The sequence below is a fragment of the Embiotoca jacksoni genome, unplaced genomic scaffold (assembly GCF_022577435.1).
Source record: "Embiotoca jacksoni isolate LCO1_2020_lvr unplaced genomic scaffold, fEmbJac1.0.p SCAF_7, whole genome shotgun sequence".
Classification (NCBI taxonomy): Eukaryota; Metazoa; Chordata; class Actinopteri; family Embiotocidae; genus Embiotoca; species Embiotoca jacksoni.
The window spans coordinates 11,637,356-11,645,079 of record NW_027185425.1 but is presented as its reverse complement, the minus strand read 5'-3'; positions in this window follow the sequence as shown (position 1 = coordinate 11,645,079).

The window sequence follows — 7,724 nt, the reverse complement described above, 5'->3', positions numbered from 1 at the left end:
ATTCTCTTTCTCTCTCTCCCTCTCTCAATTTCTTCCCCCTCTCCCTCTGCCTCCGTCAGTCCTCTCCCTCACTTCCAGCCAAGGTATTCAGCTCCCATGATTGCAAACACGCATAATGACAGCATCTCCCGGGGACCAGCGGAGGTACCCCACTGATGCTGAGAGACTCTATCCTGTCGTCACATTGCAGGAAATTCGTCGGCAGTGCACGCTGGAGCCTGGTGAGCTTTGGCAGGGCACCACCAGAAGCTGGGCTGCCTGTTTTTTTGTTAATAAAATGAAGTGCAAATTGTGCCGGGCTCGTATGCCTTGGAACCGCTCACTGCTTCCTCCCATTACGAGGCCAGGGCGAACGCCATGGAAGCGTAAGCGTGAATACATTATAAAGTAATGAGGAAACATCCAGGAGAGGGTCACAGGGGGGCGTCAAGCGGCTCCAGGGGCCTTACGAAGAGCTTTCAGCGTGCTCCGTGATGGATTAGTCATTCGCATTTGAAGAGCGAGCGAGAGGTGGAGTTCAACAATGTTACACATAGCAACAGTTGCTAAGAGTTGCAGCGAGCGAGGCCTATTCAGTTTGTGAATATGTAGTCTACATTTGCTGCTGAACAGGAATATAGGTGAATAGAGAGAGAGCTGTTTTGTGTATCAATGATGATGATGGTGACATTTCTAACAATACCGCATAATATTCATGAACACGGAAACACTGCGAGGAATCCTGGGTAGGGGAGAGGATAATACTGTACACCATTCATACCGTAGCAGTATGAGAGAGGCTAAGACAAAATGTCACTGATATTTGGTGTCTGAAGCAAATCTCTGTCGATGTGAAAATGATATCCTAATCCAGCTGCAGCCGTGGCAGCTGCAGCGTCAAGCAAAAGTGAAGCACCACATGACTGCAGCCTAAAAAAAAAAAATCCAGCACATCACTCTGCTCGCCAGCAAATCATTACAAACAGGAATTATCAGGCCCTATTTCAGTCATGTGTGACAGAAAGCGTGCGAGTTGACATACTTAACTGAGAAAGCCTTCAACGAGCGCCTTACTGTATATAGACTCTGGCTGCCAATCATGCATCACACAAACAGGTCACATTCTATACATTCCCGTGGGGTGGATGGGATGGGTGGGTGGGGACTGGTTGGAGCCCAGTGCTTTAGAGCCACTTTCAGTTTCTTCACAGCACAAATGCCCTCCCATTGGCATTCAGTCACTGATGAGCTCGCCGAGCCGCGATGGAGTCGCCTGATGGAACGCCATGGCAACGGCCGACACCTGGCAAGAGTTCATCCCACCTCCTCTCTCTCTCTCTCTCTCGCTCGCTCGCTCTCTCTCCTCCATCATCCCCCTCCCCCCTCCCCCTCCCCCTAGATGCTGGAACATATTTGCCTCAGACTGACTGAAAGCCCCTGTGAACAAATAATGGGTGCACGCCAGTCTAAATAAAGTGCGGTTTATGAGTTGTGGTCAAAAATGTCTCCCTCTGCTCCCCCCCCCCTCCCCCATTTCCCCCCCTCTCTCTTGCTCTCTTTTTAATGTTCTGCACAAAAAACAGTTGCCAACATTTTTTCCTTTTTTTTCAGGTCATATGGCTGCTTGGTGATTATACAAAGCCATTTTTTCCCCTTCTCGCAGTGAGGCACACAGTCAAATAAAAGAGAGCGGCTCCACACCAGTAGTCTGCAAACCCATTTTGTAGAATGGAACAAGACTCCCGAGCCAAAACAAACCGACATGTCCCTCTGCCATTTTTTAGCTCCAACTTTTCAATAATATGTCCGACCTTGGCGTTGAATAAATCTTATGTCGTGAGCTGCAACTCGGCTGTGTTATCAATTAATCAAATTAATCAAGACTGGAGGGAGTTTTGCAAGATCCTTCCAAGTGACTGATAGGCTGCCTAAATGTTCAAGTAACCCACTGTTTGATGGAAACCCCAGAAGTATTAATCAACCAAACTTAGTGCTGATGGAAGATCCTGCAGTGTTGTTTTAGAACTCTTTGAAATCAGCTTCAAGTGTTTGCTGTATTAAAACAGTGGGTTAACATCTGGGGAAGAGTGACCAGAGAAGACGGATACATTTCACGTCTTTTACAGACCTGGACTCAAAACATACTTATCGTACATGAACAGGGTACAAAGAGAAAAAAAATAAGCTTACCGCTGACTGACAAATTACACTTGTATCATCATGCATTTAACATGTGAATAAAATGTAAGAAGGCAATTTGGGGATTCATGGGGAGCTACTGTGTATGCTAAAGCTTTAGCCAAATATTAAAAAAAAATTAAGAAACCTAGCAATCCCCGCTGAATGTAATTTTGACACAAAATCATCTGAGAGATAATGTGTGTGTGTGTGCAGTTTGATTTTAGCAAAATGACAAAAAATGTGCAGTTATTGTACGGCCGTTTACTGAATTTGTAACAGTTACATTAACATGTTACTGAAGCGAGGCAGCAAAGGCACAACTATACCCCGGAGCTTTATTAATATTGGTAGGAATAGATTTATGTTTCTCAGAAAGACAACAGACTGACCTCCAAAAAAAGACCCCATAAGTCTTTTGTGAAAGCAGCTTATTATGGCCAATAGTTAAGCTTTAAAGTTAAGCAACCTCTAGCAATAATATATATATAATGGCATCTGGTGTCCCGTAGAAGGGACACAGTTCAGATGACTATATAATGTTAGTTTTTCTTTGTCCGGAGGAGGATGATGATTGGATGAATGGTTCAACACAAAAGCTGACTTGGGTGCAGGAGACCGCTGTTCACTTGCCGTTTCCAACTACGAGTCGGGACAGTTTTTTAAAACTACGTTTACAGTTGTCATGACGACAAAGGTTGTATACTTTAAGGAGGTAATTTTAACGCATAACATAGTTTAAGTCATCGTTTTTACCTAACCAAGGGATTTTTGTGCCTAAACCTAACCAGGGGCACAAATATAGGACACATTCCAGTGGGTTGTATTTGAGGGTAAGAACAAATGACCAATATGGTCGAATGGGTTGGAGGATTTGTTGGAAAGAAAGCAAGTAAGTGGATTTTCCTAAAGGTCCTTCTTTAAGATGACATTATTTTTCTTTTGAAGAATGCTGCAATATCAAATCAATAACTTTTACCTCTGTCTTAGTTGTGCCACAACCTGACTCACAATCATATATAAGGCATAATTACCATCAGTTAACAAGATGAATCACTATGACAGATAACAAAATCAGAAGCAATTAAAGTATAAGTCCATTTCCACTTAGTCCCTGTTGATTTTGCACATTCATAACTACACTCCTTTTCAAGACTTGGTGAAGCAACCTGTGATTCGTGGCTGAGTTAGTGGTTTACTAAAGCCCTTGGTCTAAGTTTCTTTGAACGTGGCAGCATTGACATGTCTCATTTTGTAGCCCTAAATACAATATCAGGAGGCTAAGTCATGCTAGTAAATAAATCAAGATGGCTGCTGCTGTAAAAGCCTATCCCAGCTCACTGTGGGCGAAGGCAGGGTACACCATGGACAGGTCACCAGTCTATCACAGGGCCAGAAACAAAGACCATTCACACTCTCATTCACATCAAAGGACAATTTGTAGAATCACCAATTAACCTGAGATGCATGTTTTTGGACGGTGGGAGGAAGCCGGAGTACCCGGAGAGAACCCACGCAGGCACAGGGAGAACATGCAAACTACGCTTTTCGGTGTGAGGCAACAATGCTAAACACTGCACCACCCAATGTAAAAGAGTTATGTAATTCAATTACCTAATAAATGTAATTGTAATCAGTTAAAGTTACTGAGAAAAACATTTGAAATTAAATTTCAGTTCATATTCAAAATGCTGGTGATTACAAAGGGTTACATCCAAATGTGTTCTTTTTTGTAAAAAGCTTATACATAAAATGTCAAATTCATTCTCTTCCTTTGCATCTCTATGCCTTCTGTTTACATTTAGACAAGCTCTATTAATTTGGCACAATGCACTCAAATTTGGGCCTTGTTTTTGATTGGTTCTCTTGTTTAAATTGTCACCGCCTCTCATCTCTCAATCAAATCGATGTGCATTGCTATGAGCAAGTCTGGCCAGAGTTGACCACAGTTGGTTGTCGGAAAAGAAAAAGAGACATTTAAAAGGAGTCATTCAGCAACCAGTTTTAAAAGTTAATGAACAGTACGCAGCCCTACTGATCGTTCTATCATCATTCAGCATGGTGTCAACCTGAAAGTAGACTTAGCTTGAGGTTCTGGGAACATTTGTCCTCTATATATTTGTGATTTGTTTTGATGTTTGGGCTTTAAAATCAAAACACTCCAATCTTAATTCAAGTTATTACAAAGAACTTTTAATAAAAGTTTGACAATAATCAGCGTAGAGTTCTGCTGGGAGTTTTACACTGTCTAGTTTAATAATTTTTTTTATGACTTTTCAGCTTTATTGCCCAGTTTAAAACATTGGTAAGAAAATTTATCAAAATGTAATCACATTTAATAAGTTACATCCCTATGAATCAAAATTATTATATTACTTATTACAAAGTAGAAAGTAACCTTTCCAACCAACACTGCTTCCATTATAACAACTCCCCAGTAGATTTAGAGTCCAGCACAGAGAGCTTTCTTCCCATTTCTCTAATGTTTCTGCAGTGAAGCATGTGACCATCACCAAATTATTTATGCTAAATTGCCAGAGCTATAGGAGGTAAGGAGTGAAAGTGGGAAAGAGAAAACTGCGGAGAAACATTGTATGGTGGCTCGTAAAACTGAGACAGAGTAATAATTTTAAATGGTGTAATAGAGCTATATTTAATTCCAGTAGGTGATCACGCTGTTCTCACCATAGTCACATTTATGCATGTACGCAAGGTGGAAAATACCTATTTCTAAGTCAATTACGGTAGCACTGTTCTAACAATCACTGCAGGAGTCATACAACACTCAACGACTTGCAGGAAAACTCTGCAGAACAAACCGTGCATTGCCACACTTCTGTAAAACTTTGTAAGAAGGTGCGGTTGACATGAGTGTAATCTAACAAAACAAAAAAAGACTCTTAGTGTTTATTCTATTTACAGTCTCTCTGTGACAAATTGTGTTTACTGTGTAATGTAATGTGTGTTGATTATTGAATACCAGCAGCAGCATATTAATTCCATGTTTATGGAGGTCTGGATTAAGTCTACATATTGTGGAATTTACACAAAAAAGCCTCTCGGGTGTGTCAGAATGATACACACTCGCAGTCATAAAGCTTTCTGCAACTCAAATTTTGAATTGATCTTTTTTGGGGTGGCAGTAGTACAAGAATATCATCATCTATATTTCAGGTTTAGCATCTTGTTCAGCACTGTCTCATATTAAAATATGTGTTTTAGATAGGCTGCTTCACAGTGCAAAACTTATTAGTTTCACAGTAACAGCTCTAAAATTGTGAGATGCGTTCATTTTTTTGTCTCATGTTTTTCTGGCGCCATCATCCATGTCACATGCACCAAAACCCTGTGATTAGATTGATACAGTCGTGGTTTACTAACCAGGTAAACCTACTGGGTTAATTTTTGGAAACATCGTAGTTTGGGCTAAAATTTATTTGTTACTTACGTAAGGTAAGTTATGTTACTTTAAAAAAAAAAATCCATGTTGATTGTTGCTCTCTCACTGACTTGAACAGTGGTCTCGTAAGTGGAAATATTTTGTTTGATCGTCCCCATGAGGACATTTCCATTCTTTATGCTCTATAAAATGAATTCCTTCCTCGACAGCCCAGTCGCAAATGGAGTCTTTTTAAAAAAAACAAATTAAGCCGTTATTGTGAAACTAATACGTTTTGCATTGTGGACAAGAGGCAACGAACCGTGACATCACCCATTGGTTTGTGAACTGCCGTACTGAAGCTTCGAGATCGTATTTCGGCTGTCACCATCTTACTATTTTGGAGCCAGAAGTGATCATATTTGGAAGAGCTGGGGAGGAGAAGCCCACCCAACGATAGCAGAAACCTGACTGCACAATGGGCCTGTCAATCAAACACGCCCCCAAATACACTGCTTTTTGAGGCATAATATCTAATAAACAATGGGATCATTTTCAGATGGACTACGAGAAACCTAACAAGAAGGAGTGACTTAAACAAATGACACCATTGAGTCTTGAGTCTATAGAGCCTTTGGTAGTATTGCACTTCTGCATTGGCCTCATTTTTCAGACCCAGAAGCTACGTCCACTTTTATATACAATCTACAGTTGTGGACTAACTATGACACATTATAATGTGTGATTAATTGTAATTGTCTTCATGAACCCTCCATATGGCCTCTGTTTTCATGCCACTCCTACCTACTCTCCTCAGGGCCAAGAGTCAAGAAACCAGAACCCCTACATCATCTAGCTCACATTATAAGGTTATAGGAGCTTCTGTTGTCATGCAATATGGTGGAAAAAAGAAGACACGGCTATGACATGATTGCACTGAGAACAACAATCTCTAGACAGTCAACTCTCAGATACTGAAGGCATTCATCGGAAGAACACAAGTGTTGGCTGTTTATGAGCTTGTCTTTGCGGGAGCAACAATTAGGTCGTCTTTCTTTTATGTGAATCAAACAATCACATATTTGTCTATTCACTGGGAAAACTAGTGCAGTTCACAAAAGAAAATCACCCTCCTTTCACTGCTGAATGGACAGGCAGGGCTAGGTGTGATTGGCAGGTGTGAAGTGGCCAAAATACTTCGTACACAACCAAAAACAATAGTCTTGTGTGTTTGCTGGAGGAAGACAAACAGGTGGCAAAGAGTTTGTGCGTGACAAGCTACATCAACGGTGAACGGTTGGAAAAAAGTGGCAGCCGTTTGTTTTACTCGGACGAGTTCGGCTACCTTCTGAAATCCCACTTAAAGACAATGAGTGAAACATCAGCCCAACAATTGTCAAAAAGTGAATTAAAAAGAGGAACTTACATCAACAGGGAATTCAGTTGTTGTTTTTTTTTAATAAGAAATGTTCTGTCGCACCCTTCAGGATGGCTGTTTCTAACCTTTATGAGAAGGAGCTGTTTTTTTGGCCACAAACTGCATCAGTTATCTGGAGAATGTTCAATATCCCTAAAAAAACCACCTCATTTTTTATCTCGTAATGTATAATTACCAATTAGTTCGTCTTAAGGTAAGAGAGCTCAGCCTGTCACTGTGTTAATTGCTGCTTAAAGGATATTGCAAATGTTTGTGGCACTCCATGATCAATGCTAAATAACTGGCTTTGCATGGAAAATTCACGCCTTTCAAATTTCAATGCTTCTAATTGTGTAATGTGGGCCGAGTCTCTTTCTTTTTATGATCAAAATCGTTGTTGATAAACTACACATGTCTGTAGAGATCTAACATCAGCAGATTAAAGCAACTGCTTTACCTTAAAATAACAGCTCACACTGATTTAGGAATAATGGCTCCTCCTTCATTCACACTCTGCGGCTCAAAAGTGTTTCTGGCACCGTGTAACTCAGGTGAACGGATACAATCTACTGGGAGAAGAACGTAACGCACCACATCCCGCGCTGGTTATTCTCATACACCGAAGCAGAAGCGTGGAGACTGAAGATGATGGCGACAGAGAGAGAAGCTACAAAGAGCAAAAAGAGAGTGACAGAGACAGTTGTAAATCTCGGACTGGTTTTTAGTTGTTGGCAAGAGCTCCTCGATATAAAAGATTACAACACAGCTGGC